Genomic DNA, 12,845 nt, shown 5'->3' with positions numbered 1-12,845 from the left:
ATCGATTACAGCTCAGCATTTAACACCATAGTACCCTCCAAACTCGTCATTAAGCTCGAGACCCTGGGTCTCGACCCCTCCCTGTGCAACTGGGGACTGGACTTCCTGATGGGCCGCCCCCAGGTGGTGAGGGTAGGTAACATCTCCACCCGCTGATCCTCAACACTGGGTCCCCACAAGGGTGCGTTCTCAGCCCTCTCCTGTACTCCCTGTTCACCCACGACTGCGTGGCCATGCACTCCTCCAACTCAATCATCAAGTTTGCAGACGACACTACAGTGGTAGGCTTGATTACCAACAACGACGAGACGGCCTACAGGGAGGAGGTGAAGGCCCTCGGAGTGTGGTGTCAGGAAAATAACTTCACAATCAATGTCAACAAAACAAAGGAGATGATCGTGGACTTCAGGAAACAGCAGAGGGAGCAGCTCCCTATCTACATTGACGGGACAGTGGTGGAGAGGGTGGAAAGTTTTAAGTTCCTCGGCGTACACATCACAGACAAACTGAAATGGTCCACCCACACAGACAGCGTGGTGAAGAAGGCTCAGCAGAGCCTTTTTCAACACCGATACCGATTATTGGAGGGCCAAAAAACCCGATACCGATTAATCGGCCAATTTCTTTTGTTTTGTTTATTTATTTGTAATAATGACAATTACAACAGTACTGAATGAACACTTATTTTAACTTAATATACTGCTCAAAAAATAAAGGGAACACTTAAAACCTGTTGAGGATCTTATCCCGATCTTATCCCGGTATTGGGATTCATTGTCATGTGACCATGGCGGGGAATTCAAAACTGCAAGAGTAATCATTTCAAAAAATCAAATAATTAACTATTTTCCTCCATTTGAAAGATATATCTCCTAAATCTAACCACGCTGTCCGATTTTCAGAGGCATTACGGAGAATGCATAAAGTTAGGTTATGTGAGGAGAGTACATTGACAATAGCTGCGTGTAATGTTTAGCCAATTCAAAGAAGGGCATCAACAGACAGAAAACTAGCTAGAATTATGCACTTACCTTTGACAATCTGCATCAGATGACACTCATAGGACATTATGTTATACAATACATGCATTTTTAGTTCCATCAAGTTCATATTTATATCCAAAAACAGCATTTACAGTCGCGGTGAAATTCAGAATTTTTTTCGGCTCGAATGCACCCAGTGAATCCAGCATTACAAATCACGGAATTACTATTCGAAAACATTGGTAAATTATAATATTGTCATTCAAAGAATAATATATTATCATCTCGTAATTGCTACCGAATGGCCAGATCTCAAAATAACTTTACTGGGAAATCACATTTTGCATAAACTGGGTACTATGCTAACAACAATAAGCTATATGCTAAGCTAAGCTAAGCTATACCGTTAGCATTAGCATCATCTAATATCGATAATAACATTCTAAATATCCCCTTACCTTTGATTATCTCCATCAGAAGGCGCTGCCAGAGATCCCAGGTCCAGAACAAATGTGGTTTCTTTTGACAAAGTTCATAATTTATGTCCAAATAGTTAGCGTTCAGTAGGCTCCCACAAAATGAGGTGGGCAGTGTAAAGTCACGTCGAAAAGCTAAAGAAAACCTAGTAAATAATCTATTTACGTTTGTTTAAACATGTCAAACGTTGTTTAGCACTAATCTTTTGTTCCATTTTTAACGTTAAACATCAGTAATATTTTCACACAACCTATCAAGTGTCTAGAATAAACGATAATGACAAAGGCACTCTTCTCAGATTCATGCGCAGGCGCAAAAAATGAAGTGATGACGTGTCAACTTGTAAGCTTTCTAATTCGGTCTGTATTCATGACAGATGCTTCCAACAACTTTCTAAAGATCGTTGACATCTAGTGGAAGCAGTAGGAGTTGCGAACTGAATCCTTTCTCACTGTGGTATCTTTAAAACAATGACACTAAATAGTACAGTCACAAAATTCTCTTTTTTTTTAATCTATTTTTCACAGGTTTTTGCCTGCAATATGAGTTTTGTTATACTTACAGACACCATTCAAACTGTTTTAGAAAATTCAGAGTGTTTTCTATCCGAATGTGTTAATAATATGCATATCCTAGCTTCTGAGTTGGTGTAGGAGGCAGTTAAAAATGGGCACATATTTCTTTCAAAATTCTCAATACTGCCCCCGTGGCCCGTAGAGGTTAAACAACACATCCTAGATCTGAATGAATGAAATAATCTTATTAAATACCTTTTCCTTTACATAGTTGAATGTGCTGACAACAAAATCACACAAAAATAATCAATGGAAATCCAATTTATCAACCCATGGAGGTCTGGATTTGGAGTCACACTCAAAATTAAAGTGGAAAACCACACTACAGGCTGATCCAACTTTGATGTAATGTCCTTAAAACAAGTCAAAATGAGGCTCAGTAATGTGTGTGGCCTCCACGTGCCTGTATGACCACCCTACAATGCCTGGGCATGCTCCTGATGAGGTGGTGGATGGTCTCCTGAGGGATCTCCTCCCAGACCTGGACTAAAGCATCCGCCAACTCCTGAGCAGTCTGTGGTGCAACGTGGCGTTGGTGGATGGAGCGAGACATGATGTCCCAGATGTGCTCAATTGGATTCAGGTCTGGGGAACGGGCGGGCCAGTCCATAGCATCAATGCCTTCCTCTTGCAGGAACTGCTGACACACTCCAGCCACATGAGGTCTAGCATTGTCTTGCATTAGGAGGAACCCAGGGCCAACCGCACCAGCATATGGTCTCACAAGGGGTCTGAGGATCTCATCTCGGTACCTAATGGCAGTCAGGCTACCTCTGGCGAGCACATGGAGGGCTGTGCGGCCCCCCAAAGAAATGCCACCCCACACCATGACTGACCCACCGCCAAACCGGTCATGCTGGAGGATGTTGCAGGCATCGCTGGATGATTCTTTAAGTCTAATACTGCGGGTAATGGAGGCGCCAATGGTGGGAGGCTTCGGCGTCTCAGACCCCGTAACGGGTGGAGAGACCAGAGAAGGCTCGGCCTCTGACTCCGACTCATTGCTTAATGGGGAGAACTGGTTGAAAGTTTGTCGGCTGAATGAGCGACACCGGTTGAGCATTTCCTTCCAGAAGCCATGATAAAATTGTTTGACTGCGGGGACTGTGCGAGGGGATTTATACTACTATCTGTACTTATTTGTGGCACAGACGCTATTTCATCCTTTCCTACACTTACATTACCCTTGTCTAACGATTGCTTCTGAAGCTGGGCTTGCAGCACGGCTATCCTCACCATAAGGCGATCGTTCTCCTGTATATAATGAGTACAGTGACTGCAATTAGAATGCATAATGTTCATGTTACTACTTAGCTTCGCCTGGAGGAGGTCCTGTAGAACCATGTCCAGATAAAGCGTCCGGGGTGAATAAGTTGAATTTAAAAAAAAAAAAACGCAAAGTAATGCTAGCAACAAAATGCACAGCAGCACGTAAACAAGTCCACAAGTTGTGACAGGAAATGACGTCAGCACTCAATAGACCTTTCTAGTGGAGTTGAATGCTGAGATGTAGTCAATGAACAGTGTTCTCACATAGGTGTTCCTTTTGTCCAGGTAGGAAAGGGCTGTGTGGAGTGCAATAGAGATTGCGTAATCTGTTGGGACAGTGTGCGAATTAGAGTGGGTCCAGGGTGTCTGGGATGATGGTGTTGAGTGAGCACTGACCAGCCAAAGCATTTCATGGCTACAGATGTGAGTGCTATGGGGTGATAGTCATTTAGACTGGTTACCTTGCTGTTCTTGGGCAGAGTGACTGTGGTAGTCTGCTTGAAACATGTAGGTATTACGGACTGGGTCAGGGAGAGTTCAAAAATAAAACTACATTGGCTACGGCGTAGGTGATCACACAGTCGTCCGGAACAGCTGTTTCTCTCAAGCATGGTTTGGTGTTGCTTGGTAGCATCGTCTGGTAGGCTGGTGTCACTGGGCAGCTCACGGCTGGGTTTCCCTTTGTGATCCGTGATAGTTTGCAAGCCTTGCCACATCCGATGGGTGTCAGAGCTAAAAAAAAAAAAAAAAAGTGTTGTAAGATTCCATCTTAGTCCTGTATTGACACTTTGTCTGTTTGATAGTTCGTCGCAGGGTGTAGTGTTATTTCTTATAAACATCCGGATTAGTGTCCTGATCCTGATCCTTGAAAGTGGCAGCTCTTGTCTTTAGCTCAGTGCGAATGTTGTCTGTAATCCATGGCTTCTGGTTAGGATATGTACGTACGGTCACTGTGGGGACGACAACGTCGATTCACTTAATAATGAAGCCGGTGACTAATGCCATCGGATGAATCCTGGGACTTATTCCAATCTGTGATATCGAAACAATCCTGTAGCTGTAGAATCGAAACACTTCTGTATTGAGCGTGTCACTGGTACTTCCTGTTTTGAGTTTTTGCTTGTAAGCAGGAATCAGGAGGATCGAGTTGTGGTCAGATTTGTGAAATGGAGGGCGAGAGCTTTGTATGTGTCTGTGGCGTAAAGGTGATCTACAGTTTTTTTCACCTCTAGTTGCACAGGTGACATGCTGGTAGAAATGGTATCTTCTGACTGGGGGAGTTTTGTTATTAAGAGCCTCGACGCTTGCTCTAAACATTAACACGCATCGCTTGCGGTACATTCTTGGAAACATAAAGACTATCTTTCATATTAGTGAGAAGTAAGCAAAAGCTTAAATTACTACACACCTTTTGGATAGGGTTAGTGTTACCACATCTCCATGCCATATCTCCATGTTACATCGCTTGTTTACGGAAGACAGACCGAAGACATAGGCTGCCACCTGTGCTAATTATCTATCTAGCGTGCTCCGAACACTTATGTGTAAGCATAGCTGTGGAGGAAGTGTAGTTCATCAGCTGAAGGCACGTACATCTTGTGGATCTGTGCAAAACTGCTACAGTAAGTGTATCTTTTCTTATTCGGCATATTCTGATTTACTTTTCTAAACGTTAAAACACAGTGTCGGAATTGTAGTTCACATGGAGCCAAATGTGGCCGAATGTAGCCGCTGAAATACAAATCTGATTACTGACCATGGGACTTGTGTGTGAATGGTTAAATCTGATGTATTTGCCTTGAAGGGGTTTTTATTTGCCCTCAATCTTGTTGTTAGCTACTCTGTGAATTGTTTACAAACAAATGAGTGAATGTGCTAGAAAGCTAAATGGCTACCTAGCTAGCTAGATGACTGCTGTGGCTAGCCAAAAAGATGGATCATCTTATGACTGGGGAAATGTCCATAGCAGGCATCGTCACCTAAGCTTGCAACATAACTTCTGAGTGATGGGAAGCACCAACACCAATCAGCCTAGAACACTGTGCACACACACCCATCGTTACTATGTCAACTAGCGTAGCCATGTCGGCAAATGAATGCTCGCTGAACACACACATCCGATTTGAAAAACAAAACTGATTTGAGCATTAAGGCCTGCAGTGTGAACAAGGCTTAAATCACACATACACACAACAACAACAAAAATCTGCAAGGGAGAAAATCCCCAAATCCAGATGTACAAAGCTGATACAGATGACTCGAAGCTGTAATCGCTGCCAAATGTGCTTCTACAAAGTATTGACTCGGGTGTGACAGGCAGCCATACAGTCCAAATCACTGCTGCAATATGGCAGCTTCAGATTATACTAACTGCATGAGCCCCTCAGTTATTGTTTCAGCTGGAGAAAGGCTCCAGGTGGCTAATTATAGTCCACACTGGTGTTTTCTTTCCTTTTCTAGCCTTTAATCTTTGTAATGGGGCCAGTTCAGCATTTTGGAAAAAAGTTGTTATTAATGTAAAAGTGTGGGGTGTGTGTGTGTGACGGGACTATGCTAGAGAGAGCGAGAGACAGACTGCAAGTATATTTGAACTTGCTCGTTCCATTTTCTAAATTGAAACCAGAAGGGAACTGAATTAGCAAGGCTCTGTTCTCTTTTCTGTGGTACAATTTAAAACAGCCTTGTCCCTCTGGACCACTGTGGCTACATCTGATGAATCCCATTTAGCTCGGTGCCAACTTTAATTTACAGGCCCCTTCTTCTCAAGTTGAGAAACTCTGGCCTCAAAAAGCACTCAAATTCTACTTCGTTTGAAACGCTCGCACTCTTCTGAAATGGATATTGATTTTGTTAATAAATTCAGCCAGTCATTTTTAAAGTTAATGTCCTTTCCACTTCTTTCACACACTATTTAAGCCTTTTCCATTTAGAAAGTGTCAAGAGAGCAACTTGCCTAATTTGTGACAAGCATTGAGCATTCAGGCCTCAATTACTGTCCTGAAGTAGCATTAGCACACGTAGCCTAGGCCTAACGCTCATTAACGTTTAGGCTACAGTTAGCAGCTGTTTTGTGCTGGCACCTTCTTCAGCCGTGGATCAATGGGACAGTCTGGAGCCCTGATCCACAGACATACTGTAGTCAACCTAATGGGACAGTCTGGAGCCCTGATCCACAGACATACTGTAGTCAACCTAATGGGACAGTCTGGAGCCCTGATCCACAGACATACTGTAGTCAACCTAATGGGACAGTCTGGAGCCCTGATCCACAGACATACTGTAGTCAACCTAATGGGACAGTCTGGAGCCCTGATCCACAGACATACTGTAGTCAACCTAATGGGACAGTGCTAGCCACAGTTGATAGTCCTGTTATTTGACCAGCTGTCAGAGCTCAAGGGCAAAAATACTGTCTATTGCCTTGTTTGTAAAAGCATGGGGTGGTTTGACAATGAGTCAAAACATGAGAATATGGGAGATGATACTCTATGCAAGGAACAGTACGAAGACCAATTCCTGGAGTGCACGCTGACAGACAATCAGAGAAGAGATGTTATAATAACGTCAATGAACAGTCAAAATGTATTGTGTTGATGCAGAATCTGTTAATCCATATAGGATTATAGGACAACTGGATTTAGACATTAAATGTTACCAGGCACATAGCCTAGATGGCCCTTCAAGAGTCACTATTAGATAATGAGGCAGGTTGACAGGCTTCCCTGGGTAAGGCCTTCCCCCACTGGTGTTTTAATTGTTGATGACTTATTGAATTTCTCGTGTTGCTGGGCTCAATGGCAGGGCAGGGGGTTAGGAACCGGAGCCAGGCTGTTTCTCTCCTAACCGTGTCTCAGAGATCTCAAATTCTCAAACGTTCCCTTTCATAGTCCCCTCCCTGCCCGGCTTGGTCCCTCTGATTCATTTGTGGTGGCGTGGCGATGTCATTTTGGTACTCTGTGAAACTGAGTGGGCTCTTAGAAATATACTCTCTTTTTTTCAGCAAGTTGTAGATGTTACATGGCTGAAGATCGAAATGTACTAGTGTAGACCTACATTTGTCATCTCAGGATTACATTTTTTTCTTTTAAATGGGATTAAGCCTGATGAAGTAAATGCCACACATTGTTTACCTAGATGGCGCATTAAACTCATAAAAAGTAGCCTATAGAAGGACGAACAGAATGATTGAGTTCCTAGCCCTGCCAAGGCAACAGTCGCATCTGAAAGAGACCCATGGGCATAAATAGGTCGGTAGAAGCAGGATCTGAGGTCAGATGGCACCTCATCTCCATAGCGGATAATGTCCCTCCCCTCTTGGCATCATGATGTAGCAGGACGACTGGTCTCCAGTTACTCTCATATTTTTGTTGTATCTTTTTGCAACGTCATTGGAGCCATGCTATCATGAAATGACGCGGGGTATCAGTGAGTAGTATGAGTGTGTATTTTGGGACTATAAAGGTTCTATCTGCATTTTTGTCAACATTTATTTTTTGACATAGCCTTGTACTCTAAATAACCCAATTCATGTTGTTAAATTCATAATGATACTAGATAAGTGTTTCTGACACCATTCAAACAAATGAGGGTTCGAAACTTTAAAGCCAGTTATCTCAATCGTCTTTTTGCAGATAGAACCTTAAAGTCCCGAGCCGTCAAATAGTTGTCTAGCGAGCATAAGTCATAGCCTAAATCACCTTACTAACTGGTTTATTCTGACGCGTGTTCATTGTTTTTATACTTTTGAAATACAACTGCTTTGTTTAGCAAAGAATGATCTAGTATTCTTTCCTGAATCGTCTCTGGTTTGTTAAATCAGTAGCTGGTCACCCCAGCCTCAGGCCAGCTCACTTGAGACCAAGAGAAGCTCAGGGTTTTCCTGTTGAACTAGGCCTATTTGGTTTCACCTTTACGCTAATCATTTGTGTTTAACAGACTTGTTTTGCTGAGTACAATAGTTTTGTGTTAGCCTAGTATATGAATCTTGGCCTAACTATTCATATGAACTTTTTGGGGTTTATTCTCTCGTGTGTGGGTGGTTAATAGTTAACTTGTTGGTGAAATTCAAAAGACCTTTGTCCTTATAACGTTCTCTTTTTCTGGGAAATAAACGGCTGTCAACATTTTGACATCAGCTATAACTTTTTTGTTATACTACTGACCACAGAAATATAAACTAGTCTAGCAGGCAATACTAGTGCATTGGTGCACTTCATTAAGCCTAATTTCTAGTGATGCACCGATATGACATTTTTGGCCGATATTTCCTTTGCCAAAAAAATGATACCTGTAAACGATATTTAAAAATGTTTAAGCATTCCAGTACAGTTAAATAGTTCACACACACGGACGCAGCGGTCTAAGGCACTGCATCTCAGTGCATGAGGTGTCACTACAGTCCCTGGTTCGAATCCTGGCTGTATCGCATCCGGCCGTGACTGGGAGTCCCATAGGACGGCGCACAATTGGCCCAGCGTCATCTGGGGTAGGCTGTCGTTGTAAATAAGAATTTGTTTGATTTCCCAAAATGTAAACCATATAGTCCCTTGGAGGAAGGATTGTTGACATTTTGTATCTAAAAGCATAATTGAGAAAAAATTAATCAAGGTTGGCATACAGTTAAAGTTGGAAGTTTACATACACCTTAGCCAAATACATTTAAATTCCGTTTTTCACCATTTCTGACATTTAATACTAGTAAAAATTCCCTGTCTTTGGTCAGTTAGGATCACCACTTTATTTTAAGAATGTGAAATGTCAGGATAATAGAAGAGAGAATGATTTATTTCAGCTTTTATTTCTTTCATAACATTCCCAGTGGATCAGAAGTTTACATACACTCAATTAGTATTTGGTAACATTGCCTTTTAAATTGTTTAACTTGGGTCAAATGTTTTGGGTAGCCTTACACAAGCTTCCTACAATAGGTTGGGTGAATTTTGGCCCATTCCTCCTGACAGAGATGGTGTAACTGAGTCAGGTTTGTAGGCCTCCTTGCTCGCACATACTTTTTCAGTTCTGCCCACAACTTTTCTATGGGATTGAGGTCAGGGCATTGTGATGGCCACTCCAATACCGTGACTTTGTTGTCCTTAAGCCATTTTGCCACAACTTTGGAAGTATGCTTGGGGTCATTGTCCATTTGGAAGACCCATTTTTTTAATTTATTTTTATTTATTTCACCTTTATTTAACCAGGTAGGCAAGTTGAGAACAAGTTCTCATTTACAATTGCGACCTGGCCAAGATAAAGCAAAGCAGTTCGACAACATACAAAAACACAGAGTTACACATGGAGTAAAACAACATACAATCAATGATGCAGTAGAAAAAAAATAAGACTATATACAATGTGAGCAAATGATGTGAGATAATGGAGGTAAAGGCAAAAAAATGCCATGGTGGCAAAGTAAATAAAGTATGGCAAGAAAAACACTGGAATGGTAGATTTGTAGTTTGAAGAAAGTTAAAAGTTAAAATATAAATAATATGGTGCAAAGGAGCAAAATAAATAAAATAAATAAATACAGTAGGGGAAAAGGTAGTAGTTTGGGCTCAATTAAAGATGGGCTATGTACAGGTGCAGAGATCTGTGAGCTGCTCTGACAGCTGGTGCTTAAAGCTAGTGAGGGAGATAAGTGTTTCCAGTTTTAGAGATTTTTGTAGTTCGTTCCAGTCATTGGCAGCTGAGAACTGGAAGGAGAGACGACCAAAGGAGGAGTTGGCTTTAGGGGTGACCAGAGAGATATACCTGCTGGAGCGCGTGCTACAGGTGGGTGCTGCTATGGTGACCAGTGAGCGGAGATAAGGGGGGACTTTACCTAGCAGGGTCTTGTAGATGACCTGGAGCCAATGTGTTTGGCGACGATTATGAAGTGAAGGCCAGCCAACGAGAGCATACAGGTCGCAGTGGTGGGTTGTATATGGGGCTTTGGTGACAACGGATGGCACTGTGATAGACTGCATCCAGCTTGTTGAGTAGGGTATTGGAGGCTATTTTGTAAATGACATCGCCGAAGTCGAGGATTGGTAGGATGGTCAGTTTTACGAGGGTATGTTTGGCAGCATGAGTGAAGGATGCTTTGTTGCGAAATAGGAAGCCAATTCTAGATTTCACTTTGGATTGGAGATGATTGATGTGAGTCTGGAAGGAGAGTTTACAGTCTAACCAGACACCTAGGTATTTGTAGTTGTCCACAAATTCTAAGTTAGAACCGTCCAGAGAAGTTATGCTGAATGGGCGGGCAGGTGCAGGCAGCGATCGGTTGAAGAGCATGCATTTAGTTTTACTTGTGTTTAGGAGCAGTTGGAGACCACGGAAGGAGAGTTGAATGGCATTGAAGCTCGTCTGGAGGGTTGTTAACACAGTGTCCAAAGAAGGGCCAGAAGTATACAGAATGGTGTCGTCTGCGTAGAGGTGGATCAGAGATTCACCAGCAGCAAGAGCGACATCATTTATGTATACAGAGAAAAGAGTTGGCCCAAGAATTGAACCCTGTGGTACCCCCATAGAGACTGCCAGAGGTCCAGACAGTAGGCCCTCCGATTTGACACACTGAACTCTGTCAGAGAAGTAGTTGGTGAACCAGGCGACGCAATCGTTTGAGAAACCAAGGCTACTAAGTCTGCCGATGAGGATGTGGTGATTAACAGAGTCAAAAGCTTTGGCCAGGTCAATGAATACGGCAGCACAGTAATGTTTCTTATCGATGGCGGTTACGATGTCGTTTAGGACCTTGAGCGTGGCTGAGGTGCACCCATGACCAGCTCTGAAACCAGATTGCATAGCGGAGAGGGTGCGGTGGGATTCAAAATAGTCGGTAATCTGTTTGTTGACTTGGCTTTCGAAGACCTTAGAAAGGCAGGGTAGGATGGATATAGGTCTGTAGCAATTTGGGTCAAGAGTGTCACCTCCTTTGAAGAGGGGGATGACAGCAGCTGCTTTCCAATCTATGGGAATCTCAGACGACACGAAAGAGAGGTTGAACAGGCTAGTAATAGGGGTTGCAATAATTTCGGCAGATAATTTTAGAAAGAAAGGGTCCAGATTGTCAAGCCCAGCTGATTTGTAGGGGTCCAGATTTTGTAGCTCTTTCAGAACATCAGCTGAATGGATTTGGGAGAAGGAGAAATGGTGGAGGCTTGGGCGAGTAGCTGTGGGGGGGTGCAGTGCTGTTGAATGCAGTAGGGGTAGTTAGGTGGAAAGCATGGCCAGCCGTAGAAAAATGCTTATTGAAATTCTCAATTATAGTGGGCTTATCGGTGGTGACAGAGTTTCCTATCCTCAGTGCAGTGGGCAGTTGGGAGGAGGTGTTCTTATTCTCCATGGACTTTACAATGTCCCAGAACTTTTTAGAGTTGGAGTTGCACGAAGCAAATTTCTGTTTGAAAAAGCTAGCCTTGGCGTTTCTAACTGCCTGTGTGTATTGGTTTCTAACTTCCCTAAAAAGTTGCATATCGCGGGGGCAGTTCGATGCTAATGCAGAACGCCACAGGATATTTTTGTGTTGGTTAGAGGGCACATTGGTTAGGATGATATCTATGAGGGTGCCAGTGTTTGCGGCTTTGGGGTTGTACCTGGTGGGTTCATTAATAATTTGTGTGAGATTGAGGGCATCAAGCTTGGATTGTAGAATGGCTGGGGTGTTAAGCATGTCCCAGTTTAGGTCGCCTAGTAGCACGAGCTCTGAAGATAGATGGGGGGCAATCAGTTCACATATGGTGTCCAGAGCACAGCTAGGGGCCGAGGGGGGTCTATAGCAGGCGGCAACGGTGAGAGACTTGTTTTTGGAGAGGTGGATTTTTAAAAGTAGAAGTTCAAATTGTTTGGGTACAGACCTGGATAGCAGGACAGAACTCTGCAAGCTATCTCTGCAGTAGATTGCAACACCGCCCCCTTTGGTCGTTCTATCTTGTCTGAAAAATTTGTAGTTAGGGATGAAGATTTCACAGTTTTTGGTGGACTTCCTAAGCCAAGATTCAGACACAGCTAGGACATCCGGGTTGGCAGAGTGTGCTAAAGCAGTGAATAAAACAAACTTAGGGAGGAGGCTTCTAATGTTAACATGCATGAAACCAAGGCTATTACGGTTACAGAAGTCATCAAAAGAGAGCGCCTGGGGAGTAGGAGTGGAGCCAGGCACTGCAGGGCCTGGATTCACCTCTACATCCCCAGCGGAGCAGAGAAGAATAAGTATGAGGGTACGGCTAAAAGCTATAAGAATTGGTTGTCTGTGACGTCCAGAAAAGAGAGAAAAAGGAGCAGGTATCTGGGGGCGATAAAATAGCTTCAAGGTATAATGTACAGACAAAGGTATGGTGGGATGTGAGTACAGAGGAGGTAAACCTAGGCATTTAGTGATTATGAGAGAGATATTGTCTCTAGAAACATCATTGAAACCAGAAGATGTCATAGCATGTGTGGGTGGAGGAACTGAGAGGTTGGATAAGGTATAATGAGCAGGGCTAGAGGCTCTACAGTGAAATAAGCCAATAAACACTAACCAGAACAGCAATGGACAAGGCATATTGACATTAAGGAG

General features: G+C 43.1%; 1 protein-coding gene across 2 annotated transcripts in view; it reads left to right on the top strand.

The window, feature by feature from the left end:
* The window catches only part of LOC115195540 (polypeptide N-acetylgalactosaminyltransferase 11), a 53,322-nt gene that overhangs the window by 3,482 nt on the left and 36,995 nt on the right, over nucleotides 1–12,845 (top strand). Inside the window, exon 1 of one of the 2 annotated variants that reach the window (XM_029755487.1) lies at nucleotides 7,605–7,729. The exons of the other annotated variant lie outside the window; for it this stretch is intronic. The gene's annotated coding sequence lies outside the window, so the exon portion shown is untranslated. Of the gene's footprint in view, nucleotides 1–7,604; nucleotides 7,730–12,845 lie in introns of those variants that run through there. 2 annotated transcript variants of the gene reach the window in all.

The sequence above is a fragment of the Salmo trutta genome, chromosome 6, assembly GCF_901001165.1.
Source record: "Salmo trutta chromosome 6, fSalTru1.1, whole genome shotgun sequence".
In the NCBI taxonomy this organism is placed as follows: domain Eukaryota; kingdom Metazoa; phylum Chordata; class Actinopteri; order Salmoniformes; family Salmonidae; genus Salmo; species Salmo trutta.
This window is presented reverse-complemented; position numbering and strand designations above follow the sequence as displayed.